The sequence below is a fragment of the Micromys minutus genome (assembly GCF_963924665.1).
Source record: "Micromys minutus genome assembly, chromosome: 7".
NCBI lineage: Eukaryota > Metazoa > Chordata > Mammalia > Rodentia > Muridae > Micromys > Micromys minutus.
In genome coordinates, this window is record NC_137976.1 from 37019269 (window position 1) to 37037104 (window position 17836).

The 17836-nt window shown below is 43.9% G+C and overlaps 2 protein-coding genes and 1 pseudogene across 3 annotated transcripts in view; 1 reads left to right on the forward strand and 2 right to left on the reverse strand.

The window, feature by feature from the left end:
* CMSS1 (cms1 ribosomal small subunit homolog) overlaps positions 1-17836 on the forward strand; it is a 288302-nt gene that overhangs the window by 179002 nt on the left and 91464 nt on the right. The window lies entirely within an intron of this gene.
* The window catches only part of FILIP1L (filamin A interacting protein 1 like), a 232325-nt gene that overhangs the window by 175695 nt on the left and 38794 nt on the right, over positions 1-17836 (reverse strand). The gene's annotated exons all lie outside the window — the stretch shown is intronic.
* LOC308422774 (SUMO-conjugating enzyme UBC9-like) lies at positions 1469-6030 on the reverse strand (annotated as a pseudogene). The gene has a single exon. The product of its transcript is annotated as an SUMO-conjugating enzyme UBC9-like (transcript).

Below are 17836 nucleotides of genomic sequence, written 5' to 3' on the forward strand. Positions count from 1 at the left end.
TTTATTAGTGTTGTTGTTAATCCATCCTTACCCATTATCCACCTTTAATCCCAGCTCTTGAGAGGCAGAGACGGGGAGATTTCTGTAAACTCAAGTCCAACCTGGTCTATGTATTGAGACTCTGTCTCAAAGCAAAAGCTAATGGAAACTTTCCTCTCCCTGTGAGTAAAGCTTTGATAACATAAATTTGAATTTCGTATGTTTAGAAAACACAGCCTAAGTTCTCAGACATTCCTTTAGAGCCACCCTTATCAATACCCCCTGCAAAGAGCAAGTTTAATAGAACTGCCGGCTTAAAGATCGATCGAGTGGCCAAAAGAGAGCCCTGGTGGTAGAGAGAGAGTCTGTTCCCTGTAGCTGTGTCTCTGTAAACTGAGTCAACAGCAGGTGCCCATTAGGAGGCACTCACGGCTCTCCTGCCATAGGACAGTTCACTCCAGTGGCAGAAACTTGGAGCGAATGCACAGTCTTCGAGCTACTACCCCGATCAAATCTCCCACCATCCCAAACTTAGTCCTTGTTTTCTAACTGACAGACCATTTTATAGCTTTACACAGGGTCCTTTCTTGCTCTTCCCGGAAGGCATTTGAAAAGATGGAGGGCATATATTTTGGTTGTTTGAATGACAGAGTAGATTTATCATTTCCATCTTTTACATCGAGGTAGATGTGGTACATAATTCCCCACAAAGAAACGCTGGGCCGTAGCTTAAGAAAGCAAAAAAGGTCTCAGTTAATAATAAAAGATTGTCTGTGAATCAACTACTTTTCTTTCATAGTCTGCCTCACAAACATAAGCTCCAGGCCGTGTGAACCCAAGTTCCTAGCTCAGAGAGCAGGACAGTCTAGGCCACACCACACCGCACACCTTCCGTTGTCTGCCTTGGAACTGAGCTGTGATTGTTGCCTCACGTTTCCATGTCTCTAGTGCCAGAGGCCCCACTCGTTTCTTCCTTTACCCTCAAAACCAAGCGCTCAGTGAGCAGTCCTGGGGCAGCTGCCTTCAGCATTTGTTCAAGGTGGGTGGGGGACGAGAAAGACAGAATGGCAGAGCCAGTTCTTCCCTGCAGCTGTAGCTAACCAAAGCAAGCTGCACACACAGCTCACCCCATTTCAGTCAGTGGCCACCCTGAAGCCGTATGTGTGGGTGCAAAGTTTCTGTGACACATTCCTCGTGGGGTGGAGGGGGAGAAGCTGTGCCTGGTGGTGGAGATGCCAGATGGTTCCAAAACCACTTTGGGAGGTTGTCACTTAGAGAGGAAAACAAAACAGATCAGGAATCTTCTGGCCACCTCAGCTGCAGGAAGCAGCAGGTGCAGGCCCTTTGGTTTCTTAGCCCCTGTCCACGGACAAAACTACATTCCAGAAATGTTTAGCCCTGGGTTCTTCTCCTACGTAAATTTATCTTGAGCTTCCTAAATTGTATTTTATTCTTTGAAGAAAATCTGTTGTGCAGAATTGTGTAAAGCTTGACATGGTGTCCTAGAGTGGGCTAATTGCTCAAATATGGGCTTAGACAATTGTTGAAATTGTTTGTATCATGGAATGAAAGTTACCACATACACAATAGTCTATTTTCAAACCAAAATGGATTTCATCTTAAAGGGATTAATGGAGCATCGCAAAAAAGAACCTTAATTTTTTGTAGGGGTTTATGTGTGTGTTTATGTTTGGGGGAAGGATGCATGCACATGTGTGTGCTGTGGGTAGAGGCGAGAGTTCAACATCTGGTGTCTTCCTCAGCTATACTCCACCTCATTTTACGAGACAGAATCTGTCCTGACCCTGAAGTTCATTGACTGAGCTAAATTGGCTGCCAGTGAGCTCCAGGAAGCCATTTATCACCCCTCAACCTCCTCCCTGAACACTCACGCCCACACACACACAGATATACACCAACACACCTGGAATTGTTGAGTCCTGGGGACCAGTGCTCAGGTCCTCATGCTTGCAGACAAGCACTTTACTGACACAGTCATCTCTTTGTCCCAAATGTTAATTAATACCCAAACTAAAGATGATGTCTAAATTCAGCTGGACAGAGAGACCTGGGGACATTTGGACATTTCTAGTTTCCCTGCTTCATCTCTTTTTCCCTTAGGGTTGGAAGCCGTGCCTTTGGGAGTGCAGGGCTCCTCCACATCTTAGGACAACAGCACACTTCACTCGTGTTGGCAGGCATGCTTATTTTTTTTTTTTTTCACCTATTTCATGCCTCTTCCAAGACTGAAATCACCTGACTTTATCAGGAAACTTGGGATCGATAGAAAGAAAAGCATAAATCTGGAGACAATGTGGTTTGGTTTGGTTTGGTTTGGTTTGGTTTGGTTTGGTTTATCACTCAGTATTTTAATGAAGATTAATAAAGTACCAAAATGTCATAATTTTGGAGTGACTTTTCCTTTTACTAATTTATTTTTCCTCATCTCTAAAACATATATACGACAAAATGGTTCAATGCTAAAATGGAACAATAAGCTAGTTGTGATAAGATCTGAATTAAATCATAATCATTTTAATAGTTCTCTTTTCTTGGTGTGTGTGTGTGTGTGTGTGTGTGTGTGTGTGTGTGTGTGTGTGTGCGCACGCGCGCGCGCTCAAGTGCACTTATAGCACAGCAGTGTGTATGTGTGGAGATCCAAGGTTGATACAAGGTACTTTCTGTGATCTCTTTCTACTTTATATATTGAGGCGACCTTTGTCACCTGAACCCAGAGCTTACCAGTTTTTCTAGTCTAGGTAACCAGCTCACTCCTGGGATCCCCATCTCTGCTTTCCTAGCCTTGTGATTGCAGATGGACCACCACCCCATCCAGCATTTACATATGCACTAGTTATCCAGACTCTGGCCTCCTCCTCACCTGCAAGCACTGTTCCCACGAAGCCACTTCCCCAGTCCCTGATTTTACTTTTTAAGAAGTCTATAAATTTTCCCTGGTCATATGAGTTAATTTTGGAGCAAAGAATTGGCTCCTCATATTGAGTCTTTACTCTCAGAATATGGTCAAAAGAGAGCTTTGAAATTCCTTCTGCCAAATTTGCTGTCTTCTCATGTTTTTGGTAGCAGAGGCTCTAAAAAGTTACCTTCTCACCTTTCATAGAAAAAGTACATATAAGTAATATTAATTCATGTTCTTGTTTGTTTATTTGAATAGGCTTTCACAGTAGGCATAGGCTGTTGTGAAAATTACTATGTAGCCCAGGTTGGCCTCAAACAGTCCTTTTGCTTCAGCCTCAACCTCTGAAATGTTGGGATAGCAATCATATAATATGTTAATTTTTTTTTTTTTTTTTTTTTTTTTTTTTTTTTTTTTTTGCAGTTTGTGGAAATGTTTTAATTAGAGGATTTGTAGATACAGTGGTTAATCTGTTGCCCGAAATTCCTTACCAATGAGGCTTCATGCTGGGATACCCTCCTCCCCACCATCTTACACAGGATGGTCACAGACCACATTCTCATGTTACAAGATTCACATCTCTGGTAATCCAAGGACTGTGGTACAAAAGGAACACTTCATAGCTGGGGTCACTACAGTTTGCTAGAAACACCAGTTACTTTAGAACACTTTAACTATAAAATATATTGAATTTCCATATATTAACCATATACATGTGTACCTATTACTAAATGTAGTCAGTTGTTACAAAATAAGACATTCTGAGAGCAGGCTACACACACACACCAGCCTGAACTCCCCAGGTGAGGCCCTGTTCCATTAGCTGCAACTGTTCATCCAAACTCGGCTCCCAACTATACTTGTGGCTAAATATACCCACAAGGCACTGGCACCCCAGTCCATACAGGTGCCCCCAGCTGTGTGAGCACAAGCCCCTCCAATTCCAGAGTGAAGAACTGCAGACCTGGTCAACCCTTGATTGGTCCCTGAACTTGAGCCACTGGTGCCTGGTTCCCATGTCAAAGGTCTTCCGAGGGGCCTCTGGAACAAGTCTGATGGAGACTGATCACTGCCTATGTCCACTGTACCTCCCTGTGTTCTGTAAGCCCCACAGACCCAGCCCAGCCCAGGCGGGCCACTGCCAAAGAGCAGCTTCACCCAGACCAGCTCCAGCAAGCAGAGTATGTGGACAGTAGTACCTGAGGTCATCCTGTGCTGAGGCCACACCAGGCTTGTCTCCTGGGCTGTAGGGTAGGGTTGAATGCAGGCCAGGAAGTGCAGGAGCCGTGTGCTCAGGTGCTCTAGAGGAAGGACCCCGCTGTTTGCATGAGCCGGTGGCAGGGATGCCTCTTCCAGGTGCAAGGGTAGGGCATCAAAGGCCTGAAGCTAGCATTCAGGCCAAAGTGGGGCCCACTTTACAGCTAACAGGCAGGGAGATCAATGCAGGCCAGTTTGTCCTTGGCTCTCACCTGGCCTCAGCCTTGGTCTGGATCAGCCAGTCTTTCACCTTGCTGGGTTTACGAAGAAGGCTGGATGCGGATTCCAACTTCATGAGGATCTCAACGATGCCTGGTACCTTAAGGCCCAAAGACTCAGATGGGGAGAACAGAACACATCTCTGTACACAGTCCTATTTACAAAGAACCAGATGAAGATGGAGCTGCATGGGGCCTGGGCATATCCCTAGCAGAAGCTGTGAGACCTCCTAGGTGCTGGTCCTGAGGCTCAGCCTTGGTGCCTGGCAAGGGCTGTAGCCACGTGAGGGCCAGACATACTGAGGTACCTCCTCACATTTTAATGATGATAATGCAACAAAAACCTTTATATAAACAGTTTATTTACTCTAAACAGCAACACAGACAAAACACCATATAAACACAAAGGAAGTGGTGCAGAATGGAGATGCTGGCCAACTTTGGATCTGAGGCTCATAAGCAACAGCCCAGGTTTCTGAGGACGAGGGTAGGGAAGAGGGAGAGTGTGGTTCTGTCATATAGCCAGCTGGAGGCCAGAGCTCTGAACAGTGGAAAGCATGCCTGCATCCGAGCGCGACGCGAAGAAACTAGCTCCTAGGGGCTTACCAAGTACAAAAGTTTATCATTTTACAGCAGTTGAAATACTGACATCAATATTAAAATAAAAGCAAGTTTTACTCAATAATCAAAAATACAAAAGACTGAATATGCCAGTGGCAGAAATGGAAAATGGCGCCCGCTCAACCCTCCCAGGCTACTAGTAACTGTACGGAGCGACTTAGATCTGCAAAAGGTTGTAAACAAGTTCTTGCCAAGCCAATCCCTTCCTCGTCACGGGGCCGCTGCTTATGAGGGGGCAAACTTCTTCGCTTGTGCTCGAACCCTTTTCTCATATTCCACTCTGTTTTGGCAGTAGATTGTGTAGGCCTCTGCTTGAGCTGGGTCTTGAATATTTGGTTCATTTAGAAGTTCTTGAATTCCTAATAAGATTTGTTTGATCGTGATAGCTGCCCTCCAGTCCTTGTCTTCCTCCAGGATGGACAGGCACACTGCCAGAAGGATACACCTTTGGATGAAACAGTGGTGGCTCAAATTTACATTTCAGTGGTGAGGACGGATAGTCATCTTTGAAAAGCATCCGTAGCTTGAACAAACCTCCTTCCCACGGAGTCCCATTCTTTCCAGGGATAGCGCACTCCCAGTTCATCAGGTTCATTGTGCCATCAGGGTTCTTTGTTGGGACAGCCACAAAGCCAAAAGGGTGGTCCTTCCTCCAAGCTTTCCTTTCCTGGGCAAGTCGGCTGAGGGCAATCCCCGACATATTCAAAGTCCCTGGGCGACCGCGGCCCGGACCGTCGCGGCGGCAGAGGCGGCGGCGCTCCTTTGTCTCCAATATGTTAATTTTTAATCACACAATTAGTATATTTATTATGAAGATAGGCTAGAGAAGTTAGTGAACCTTTTCCTAAACTTGAATAAATGACAGTTTCCCTTGCATCTTAATTTATCTCACATCTTATTGTAATTTTTTAAAAATTCATTTTTAAACCTCATTCTCCATCTAGTCTATGCTAAAGTAATCCAGCAGTTTGGAGGGGAAATTGTTTATATTACACTCTGAAATAATTACAGTTCAGAAATGAATAATAAGAGCTAACAGCTCATATTGCCAAAATATTTATAACATATTAGACATTGTTAAAGTATAATTTAATGTAATGGGACTTATATTCATATATTGTTTTGTTAAATTATATACTCATGGTATGAATATTTTTACATGTTGTTAATAATAAATACGAAATATATTAAACAAAAAGAGCTCATTTGTCCTTAAATGATAGGTAATATTGCCACAAACTGTTTCATGTTTCACAAGTCATTTAGACTCCAGTGGACATTTCTTGTGACCTGATCATGGTGCCATATGATGTTCTTCAAATGGGTAGCTGTGTTCAGCACTTTCTTGGCATGTAAATAAGATACCATTGTGTTGTGGCAATAGCAGTGTTTGCTATTGGAGCTTTATGTGAGCAGACCTGCACAGTGCAAAAACTGATAAGAGTCTGATCTAGAGACAGCAAGGTGGTTCATCAGATAAAGGCCAGACAAACAGGAGAGGAGCAACTGAAAGTGGCCCGCTGACTTCCGCGCATACCATGGCATGCTCACACGTGCTAAATAAGTGGGATTTTAATGTTATAACATTTAGAGCAACATCATTGTTGGTATGTGGCATGTTTATGAGGGATTCATATATGAGCACTAAATTTGCAGAGGTAACTTTCGTCTCAGAGTCTCTGTAGTGATGGGAGTTGAATGTTGGGTGTGGTTCCTGTAGAACTGAGTGTACTCTGTTGGACATGAAGCCTGTGCACTATATGTTGTGAGAGGCTGGATTAACTAAACATCTAAGTGAGTCAAGTAACAGCTTGTCTGTCATTTTGAGCTCAAAGTAGAAAAGTGGGCTGAATCTTGAAGGTATAAAGCCTACCTCAGATTGCTAACAATGAAAAGCCTTGATTAAATTAACCTCATGTTTCTTTCTCTACTCAGTGTTTTAAATATTATATTACACTTGGAGGCCAGAGAAGGGTGTTGGGTGCCCTTGTCTGTGCCACAGCAACTTGCCTGCCTCTGTCTTCATGCAGCAGGATTTCAGGTGTGCCCAAGACCAAACACAGCCTGCCCCACAGGTTTTGAGATCCAAACTCAGGTCAAAGTTTCCCAAAAATACAAGCTTTTCCAGACACAACCATACCATGGTATTCCCCAGTTGCAGTCCATTTTATGACACTGACGTTCCTGGGCCTTTATGTTTTGGGGGGGGCTTTGAAATTTTTTTTTAATTGTTTATTATATGCACCATGTTCTGCCTGAGTATATGCTTGCATACAAGAAGAGGGCACCAGATCCCATTACAGATGGTGTGAGCCACCATGTGGTTGCTGGGATTTGAACTCAGGACTTCTGGAAGAGCAGTCAGTGCTCTTAACCACTGAGCCATCTCTCCAGTCCCTGGGCCTTTATGTCTTATACCCTACCTATTGCTCCATTTAATGTGATTGTAAGTCACTGTATAATCTATGCTGATAGCCTTCTAGCCTAACAGCAGCTTGAAAAGACAGCTTGCTAGAGCTTTACCAGTAAATTACCCTAGGTGGCTTACAGTGGAGTACATTCTTTTCTCTCATAGTTATAGAGGCCAGAAGTTGGGAGTCATGGTGTCAGCTAGGCTGACCTCTATCAAAGGCCAGAGGGTGAATGCTTACTTGGCTCTCATAGCTTCTGGTGGTTGCCAGCAGTCTTTAATGTTCCTTGGTTGTGGCAGTGTAGCTCTACAATCTGTTGGTCAGTGTGAAAAGTTCTGTCATCTTATAAGGACACAAATCACTGGATTGGGGCTTATCCTAATCCAGTATGGTGCTATTTTTAACTAAATTGCATCTACCACAATCTGGTTTCCAAATAAAGTGACGTGCACAGATCTGCAATGCTTAAGTGGAAAACAGAGCAGACAACCTGATACTACTCTCAAGCAAAGTATCCTTGAGCTCTGGTCCCTTTGGGTATGGGTATTCATTTTCACTGTTGGTAGCTTTCTTACCTGAAGTACTTTCCAATGTCCCAGAAACCCTAAATAATCAATTACATGGTCACTGCCATAGCTCTTTCTAAGCATGTTTCATTTTATAAATGTGACCCTTGGGGCCAGATTTTTCTTCCTTGGCATTCATAATCAACTTCCTATTAGAATCAAAGTAAATTACATCCAAGTGTTTTCAAGCATTGACTCCGGCCCACACTTCGCAAATCCTATACTTTGTTCTGTACATCTGGATGTTACGCTTACACCCGTGTGTGCCAGATTCTCCTCTCCCATTCTAAAAAGCAACATTCTCTCAGATTCTCTCTACCACTTGAGCCTCCCTAGGATGCTAAAAGCTGACCAGGAATCAGATACCTGTGTGCTCTCAAGACTATGCCCAGTGATATTTTGAACTCTTCTTTAATTACAATTGTGATCATTAGAAGAGAGGCTCCAAACAGCTGTCACACAAGCTCAAGTACCACATTCATCCCAGATGTACTTTCTTTGACTTGCCTGATAGCCTTTTTTACAAGAAAATTAATTATTTGCTAATAATAGCAAATTTCACAAAGAAATCAGAATATCTGGCTTTTTGTGAAACCAAGGACCCACAATCTGGAAGCCATATTTCTGCACTGGCTGGAGCTACAGAATAGCCATCTAATAAGACACAGCCATAAGCTGTTCCATAGGCCAGCCAGAACCACTTTCTTCTTATATGTTACTTGTAGTGCCGGGTTTTAGGAATTCAACTGTTCCTGATGTAGCCTGGGGGCAGGGGCACATTAAACATACTCAAGCAATTAAAGGGAAGGCCACTGGTTTCTTCCTCTGCCTTACACTGCCTTTTGGTGATTTCCACCAGGACAAATCAAGCTCAACAAATCATTGCACAATTCCAGTGAACACTTCCAATTTCACTGCCTGGATTCCAGACCCTTCCTCCCTTTACATCTCTGGTGTTATCCACAGAACTGAAGTGTTTAAACGTGAGAGGCAGTTTCCAGTTCAGTCTCATGTGGCTCCCTTTCCTTGGTTTCGTTGTAGCACAAGTCATTCCAGAAATGTCTTTCACTAGCCAGTCTTGCCTTTAGTGTCCTTTCTTGCTTCCATGCTTTACCCTTTACCCCTTGCCTTATGTTTGTTGTTGTTGTTGTTGTTGTTGTTGTTTTGTTTTGTTTTAACTTCGGGCTAGAACAATCTCTATAGAAATTCCATGCCTGAGATTCTTACCAATATCCTTATGGTTTTGCCATTCAGAGCATTTCTGATTAGCCTTCTTTATCTTGTCCTATAGAGGATTCAGTAGAGGTCTCTTATCTCAAGCAAAGACCGAAGCATTCCAAACAAGGCCTCTCCAGCCTTCCCAGAATCCTTAGCATCCACAAACAGTCCTTTGGCCCTTCGTTATTTCCTGCAACATTGGCATACTCCAGCCAGCCAACCCGCAGTCATGTTTACTGTATCAACATATATGACCGCATGCTCTGCTCAGGACATCATAGGACATACTTCAACATGCACAAGTGATTTTGTTGTAATAGCTCTATTTAAAAAGAGGTACTGAAGTGGATCTGCGTGCAGATTGTTGGTGAACACTGTGGAGCTTGTCAGAGAAGGTCAGATGCAGGCAAACCCAATGTTCAGCTGTATGATCTTCACACCCCCCATGGTTTTATGCCCCTGCATGGGACTGGGTAATTCCATAGACTCCAGTGGCTGGTTCTCCAGCTTATACAGTCGGTTGATAGGACACTAGGTAAGCAAAAGATGTTTCTTTAGGAAAGATGACTTGATTTTTAGGTGCAAGCTCCACCAGTCTAGTCAAGTCAGTTTCAGATACCTATTACCTCATCATGGAGAGGGGCCAATAAAAGCTCAGACCTTTCAGGCTGTGGAACTGGCTTATAAATTGAGATAGACAGAGTAGCTGTAGTTTCTCCAAATTTTGAAATGTTACATGTTCTTTGGTAACGCTAACGTGTGTTCTGCATCTTGTTAAAATTCTCATGCTGTGTCCTTGTAAGACTGCTGGCCTTCCATCAGGGAACATGTTGTTGGTTATCTGTTACCAGTTAGCTCAGCTGTTGAGATACAAGTCTTTGGGATCGGGCCCCACATGAAACAGCTGGCTTCATGCACAGCAGCCTCTGCCTACCCCCACTGTCACTTAAGTGAGTGCACTAGACCAGGGAGCATAGGTGTGGGCAGTACAGCCATCCTTGCTACTCTACTCTCTCAGGCCTTATTCTTCTCGTGGGGTCACTGACCCCTCAGCCTTGTCATAGTGCTGAGTCAACTTCTGTGTTCCTCAAACATCCTCATGACCTTTCACCCACTTGACTGTCTTCTGAGTCTTTATAACATTGTGAAAACTCTGATAAAAGTACTGGAGACTGGCTCCAAAGTGCTGTGCTACGTGTGAGCATGTCCAGATAGTATGTAATTTACACTTCCCTTTTGCAAAGAAGTTGGCTGAGGATGTTGCTTGACTTCCTCTACAGACTGGTTGACAAAGCAGGGCTGCTTCCCACGTCTGTCAGACCCAAGAGTCTAAGCTGTTACCAAGTCTACCCAACTGCCTCTCCCCTCTCCCCTCTCCCCTCTCCCCCAGCACCATGCAGGATACTGAGCAGAGCTGGGATTTCAGAAACTCTGATAAGACCCTGTTTGGGGAATGAAACTGCCCAGTTCTAGACTCTTTTATCGGTATGGTTTTCATGAGGTCACTTCCGCAAGTAGGCAGAGACAATTTCCCCAATAATCACGTGAGGGAGATGTTTGTTCTTGGATGTCCCTGCAGACTTCCCATTAGTCCCTCCTCTCCATCCTGGCAGCTACTATGCAAACCCGAAATACTAACTACTTAGCTTCCAGTTCATATACAGATTTCCTAAACAAGCGGGTTAAGAAGGCTCTGTCATCTTTCTCCTCTGACTTCTGAGCACCTTGTCACCATGGCCGTTCCATTGTCTTCAAACTCAGAAGCACTGGCCCTAAAATTTCAGCAGAAGGCGGAGCCGGAAAATGTCTTTCCTTAGAACACAGTTAAAAACAAGTGTTTCTCTTGAGTCTCTGTGTCATCGCAAGCTAACAGGATCAAACCCAGGACCCTTTGGAAGCCTGGGGAAGTAAGGTACCAGTGAAGCCCTTCCAGTCCTTCCCTTGTCTGAAGAGTGAGCTTGACTGTATAACTCAGCCTGGCCATGAACTTGGTGATCTCCCTGCCCCGGCCTCCAGAGTACTGAAACTGCAGGCAAGCACCAACATTCCTGGGATTCTCTGAAGCAGAAATGCAGTCCTCAAGTGTACTTAGCGTGCAGGGAATCCTCTTCCGGCCTGGTTCATACCTGAGTGCCGCAGTCACCTGCGATTGAAGCAAGGCTTCTGGGGCAGGTTCATGGAAGGGCCTGAGCAACATTCCTGTGATTTTTCTTTTGAGATTTCCTAGGTAGATGGAAAGTGAGGGCTGAGATTTCCTAGGTAGATGGGAAATGAGGGCTGAGATTTCCTAGGTAGATGGGAAACGAGGGCTGAGATTTCCTGGGTAGATGGGAAACGATGGCTGAGATTTCCTGGGTAGATGGGAAACGAGGGCTGAGATTTCCTGGGTAGATGGGAAACGAGGGCTGAGATTTCCTGGGTAGATGGGAAATGAGAGCTGAGATTTCCTGGGTAGATGGGAAATGAGGGCTGCTTTAGGGTAATTGCTCTGCTACCTAGTCAGCACTGCAGAGTAAGGGTTGATGCTCCACTCCACTGCAGAAGCAGTGAAATCCACCTGGGAGGGAATGACCTCATTGGCCAGTCCAGATTCGCTCTGTTGTCTAGCTTCAGGGAGGCTGTCATTTTAAAACACATGACGGTTTTGAATCTTCTTACATGGATTTAAAACTTACCATCCTCTGAAGCTACAGCAGAACAAGGTCTGCCCTTTCACATCCATTTGGAGACACTGAAAAGCACGTTTGTCACTTGTTCCCGTGGCTTTTTCTTTATCCTCATTTTTCTGATCTGTCCCTTCTTAACGTATGCTTCTTTGCTTTTGGACTTTCAGGAAGAAATGTTTTCCCACCTGATACATCTACAGCACTGTGCTAGACTCTAGGAAGATGAAGACAAGGGCTTTGTCCTCTGTAGATGTAGGATGTAGCTCAGAGGTCACAGTTTAAGCAGCTGTAAGAGCAGGAGTTCTGGGTGTGAGCAAGAAGGAAACAGGTCCAGGAAAGTCTGGGACCTCGTCAGAGTGGCAGCTCAGTCACATCCGAAAAGCCTCGGGTGATTCACAACAACCTGGAATGCTGGTCCAACAGCATCAGGGCTTCCGGTTTATCGAGACAAATCAGAAACCTGGGTTTTGTGTGTGTTCCACCTCCTGATTCTGGGGGGGAAATGGAGGAAGCATGCTAGCAACTAATTCCAGTTCTTCAAATGCATTTTGTGGGCCCAGCAAACATATACGTGGGCTGAATTCGACTGATGCGCCTCCATTCTCAAAATTATGTTCTGGTTAATGAGGTAAATTACACATGTATGAAATCATTGATTTAAAAGGCAACCCACAGGACTGAGAGCCTCAATGTGTGGTTCAGTGTGTGATGGAGGAATTCTGAAAAAAGAGAAGGAAAGCTAAGGAGGAGCACGTGAACTCCAGGCCGAGTGACCCAGCCTGCCCAGGGTGGTGATGGTCTGATCTCCAGATGAGATTGCAAGAGCCTCACAGAGGACACTGAGCTTGTTCAATGTTTCCAGCTGTGATCTAGCTGTAATGGAAACTTGGCTCCCACTGTTCTTTCTTTCTTACACACTCACTACTTGCTGAGTCTTAAGCCAGCTCACCCTACAACTCTTCTTGTACCTGTTTACAAGTCACGCATACTATTTCCTCTTATTTTTCTCTTTTTCCTGCAATGTAATTTTTTTATAGGAAATGTAAAGTTATCTCCACTCTCAGTGGAACAGCAGTCATGACCGACCATGAAGAGTGAGGCGGTGTTACTGTATACATGGATGTTTGTGCTGTAAATAGCAGTGTGTCGTTACCATCTTGTGAATCGGCAGCATGCCATCTGACTAGCTTGTCATGCAGACACTAAACATGGCCATTCTGATTTCTCACTTTAAATCCCTTTCTTCTTGAAAAGAAAGTCTAACCAGGATTAAAGACTTTTAAGCTTCTGCCTCACCCTGAACAATTAACACCCGATATTCCAATCTGAATATCCACTTCCCCAGAGTCTGACCATCTCTAAGGGTTACTTTAATTTTGGAGACTTGGCTCATGGTCGTTGTTTTATTTATTTAATACTGTTTGCAAGGTTAGCAAAGAAGTCACCCATATAAAACTTCACCAAAACTCTGGGCATGGGGCAAACACTAAACACATTTTGAAAACATGACATTTCTTCTTTCTGTAAAAATGGAGCATTTCAAGGAGATGGACTGGTTGTTTGAGAATAGGAATCAATCTAACCAAATGTGAAAATCATGCTAAATGTGTGTCCCAGAACTCAGAGCGAGGTTTTGTCTGTCAGAGCCCTTACTGCTAGACTGAGTGTTCACACTTGAGGGTGGGGGAAAAATGCTTCTAAATTCTCTCAGACTCAACTGACTTAAGCTTCTAGAAGGGCTGGTGGAAGCATTGTTCAAATTTGTTTTTCTTTCAGCATGTCTGTTCTCTAAGATCCAGGAACAATGGAGACTTTGAAAGTGAGTCTGAGGTCTGCTCTAAACCTCCAAGGGCTCTTTCCTTTTAAGGCTACTGAGTTGTCTTCTGGGAATGTATTAGGGATTTCATGGATTGGGAAGGAGGAGGATGTGTCAAAGTAAACATTTCATGAATTTCTGCTGTGCAGTTTAACTTACGAAATAGACAGAAACCTCTGAGTATTTCCTGTGTATCTTAAAGGACCAATTTGTCACCAACTCCAGGCTTCCACTGGCTTTTTCCAACTTCCTTTCCCAACAACCTTACACAATTACAGTACACACTGCTTCTTTTTTTTTTTAACTGTGAAATCACTTCTCAGGTGTAGGATCAATGTGACTTGCCAGGACCCTGCTGGCTTCAGTGTGCTGGGGCCTGTTGACTTAGTTTGTGGCATAGCTGGTTTTCATTCGTTTTTAATAAATACGTCCCAGTATTAGGTTCACAGAACTTGCTTAAGGTTCTCTTAATTCTCCATGGGCCTGGAATATGGAAGGAAGATACTGATCAGAGACTGGGAAAATGTTCACATTTCAAATGGTATGCATGCTCTCCTGTTGGTGCTTTACTCTAACATCACAGTCATTAAGGGCAGGCTGGCCAGTGGTACTCATATATAAGAATACTTCTAATAAGTTTCTTGTTGTGATCTATCATGTATGACTCACGTTTCCAAACAGCTAATTATTTAAGAAATTCTGCTGAATTTTCACATAGTAAATAGTTTGGAAATCAAAGGTTGGAATCAAAAACAGAGAACCCAAATAAACAAAAATGTAATTTTGATACTGTTTGTGCAAGATCAACCTACAAATAAATGTTATCCTCACACCCATGGTATGTGCATAGCATATAATCAAGTCTGGTGCTGTGCACTATGTATAATCAAGCCTTACAGTGTCTAATGACAATGAGAATGGTGAGGTTAAAGGAATATACTATAAGGTAGGGGCCTGTGGACAGGGATGTGATGGAGACACATGTGGACAGAGATGTGACGGAGACACATGTGGACAGTCATGTGACGGAGACACATGTGGACAGTCATGTGACGGAGACACATGTGGACAGTCATGTGATGGAGACACATGTGGACCAGTTATTGTTATATTTTACTGGCAACTTATTGCGGATGCTCTGCCTCTTGGTAGCTCAGAATGTGAGCTGATGCTGTATGTATCAGCATCAAAAATAAAGATTTTCCAGGCCCATCAGTTACCTACTGAATCCAGTATCCAGGACAGAATGAGGTAGCCGTCAGTGTTCTGCTAAACTGCTGATTGATTGATTGATTGATTGATTGATTTTTATTTATTTATTTTTTTGCCCCTAAACTTGAAAATCACTACTCAGAAGTCCTCTAGGTGCTTCTAAGGTATTTTAATCTCCACCATGGACAGTGTGGGGTGCATACCTGACTTTTACACTGAAGAAAGTCACATCTCTCTTTCTTTGCCTGTTTCTCCACAGCTGAATTCTCTCTAGTGTTTGTGATAGTTGGGAGCTGCCAGAGCCCTCAGGATTTCCATCCAAAGTATCCTTCCACAACTTTTGTGGAGATTTTATTATCTCTGGATGAGAGTCACTCACTCAGTTATAAAATTACTTACAGAAAGTTCAGTATGCTTCAGGTAGCAATTACACACTTCTCTCCCTCCAGGGGTCTCAGTTGCAAAGGATTGGTACAGCGCTAAAGTGTTTGTTTATGTGGGCAGCCTCTTGCCATGTGGTGAGATTGAAAACAGACTAAATAAATGTTTTGGTGATGTCGTGGATAGTGATTAAAGCAAGAATAATGGGAAGCTGCTTGTTAGCCACCCGGGGTCCAGATGGTATTCTGAAGTTCTGGGGTACACCATGAAGGCTTCTTTACAACTATATTCATAGACTGCCATATTATTTACTCCAAGGATATTCTGCTTCAAGAGACTGTTTTCTTTCTTCAGAGAAACACCTGAAAAAATATGTGACCCAAACAAACGTCTTACTCAGGTGCACCTCTGTCAGAAGAGCAAGCATGGAGTCTGATTAACTCTCACAGGACCCCTGGGAAAGTCACACAGAAAATGGGAGCTTTCCAAACAGAGTTTGTCTACATTTCCAGATATCATCTATGAAATGGGAAAATGCCCTATGTTCACAATTTTACCCAAAATAGGGGTCCCTCTTCAAACAAAATAAACTGTGCCATCACCCCCTCTTCCTGTCCCTTCTCGGCACTTCTACAAGTTACCAAAGTACCACGGGCTTGTCACTTTCCTGTTGATGTGTAAAGAAAGACTGGCAGCGTAGGGAAGACAGAGTATGTCTCCGTCAGCAGTTCTAGAGATGAGAGTCCATTGTGGTGAGGAGTGAGGCAGCAAGCAGCAGGTTTGCCATAGCAACCAGAGAAGGAGGCTTCCAGCTGACATCTTCAGTGCAAACGTGAAGCAGATGAACGGTGATAGCCTTCTAGTCTCCAGGCCTGTGCCCAATGCCATACTTTCCCACAAGGCCACACCTCCTAAAGCTTCCAGGAAATCACCAACAGCTGGGGACCAGGTAGTCAAATGCCCAAAACTATGGGGGACACTTGTCACTCAAACCCACCACATCCACCGTTGACTGTGGGATCTTTGTTGAGCTCACAAACTCAGTTAATGCCAGCAACTACCCCCACAGGGCTGGCTTACAGTACATCAGCTGTGAGCTTCTGACAAGGTACTTTGAACTTTCAGATTGTTCTCTCAAAGAAGAAGAACGTGTGTGTTATGTTAAAGGTTATGTCAACATTGCTTTGAACATAGATTAATTTCTTCTCTTCTTCACTTTCTAGGGAAGGAACTTAGTACTTTGTGGCAGTTTATCATGTTGGGGCTGAGTGATTAATGTTTTCCTAAAAAGGGATTAGTTCTGAGGATAGAATAGAATTAATTTTTTCTAAAAGAAATATTTTTAGGTCTCTTACCGACAATTATCTTTTAAAGGACATAATTCAGATGAACCAGTTATGGAAAAGAACACGCAAATTAGTGTTCAGAGGAACACATATGTGCATAGCTGTTTAGACACCTTAAAGGATGTGCTCACAAGACTGTGGGTGGCTAGAATGACAGCAAAACAGACAGTGCCCTTTTTTGCAAGCAGTCCAGCACACAGAACACTATCAGAATTCCATGAATTAATAATATAAAAAACTTTGGGTATTTGTGAATCCATAGGTTATCAGTCCAAGAAAAGTTCAGCTTTTCTCACCCTCATCCAGCAGGTGGCGCTATGAAATAGAAGGATAGGGTAGAAAAGGGACCAATCTGTGGTCCACAGATCCAGTCCTAACATTAGCAAGTATCTACATGACTGTCACCAGATATCAGTTGACACACTTGAAAATCTCCACAAAAGTCCAGTGCCTCCACACTTTGGTGCAGTTTAGTTTCTCGTCTTCTGTAAGGCTGCTGGCTCTTTTAAGATGGGCAGTGTTAGGCACTCACACAGTCATTAGCAGAGTGCTCTTAGCACTAGTGGAGTCCATATGGCCTTCACAAGAGTGTAGCTGCATGGGTACGCCTGGCTATTAGAACGGAGCCTTTCTCCCATCTGGGTGAAAGCCGCAGTTCTCATAGTCCACCGTAGTCTTTTTAGCCTCCCTGCTAGAGAACGGATCAACTCACTTCCTGAGTGAGCTGTCTTATTTGTGCCATACTCTTACCTAAGCCAGCCATGTGCTGCCTCCACTCCGGACAAGCGGGTCATTAAAAGAAGGGAAGGGATTTGCCCATTGTCCCTCAGATCTTTTTTCCAGAAAGACAGTCTACAGTTCTATGAGTGAGTGTGTGTGTGTGTGTGTGTGTGTGTGTGTGTGTGTATGTGTGTGTGTGTGTGTGTGTTTTGACATGCAGGACAGTTGAAACAGTGACCCAGTCAACCGGCTAGTGACTGCTTGCGGCCACCCCCTGGGGTACCGGACAAGCTTGTACTCCCAAGAACGTTCATTCCTGCTTCACAGCCTTAATAGTTTACTGGCACTGCTTCTCAGGGAATGTCGTCATGGTCTGGGGGAACCAATAAAAATACATCAAACCTGTTTGGACAGATCTCATTGCTGCCAGAAATGTCACATTTTGGGGGTGGGGGGCAGAGTAGAGAGCTAGTCCATGAGGGAGGTTGTAATCAGAAATTCTCTAAGA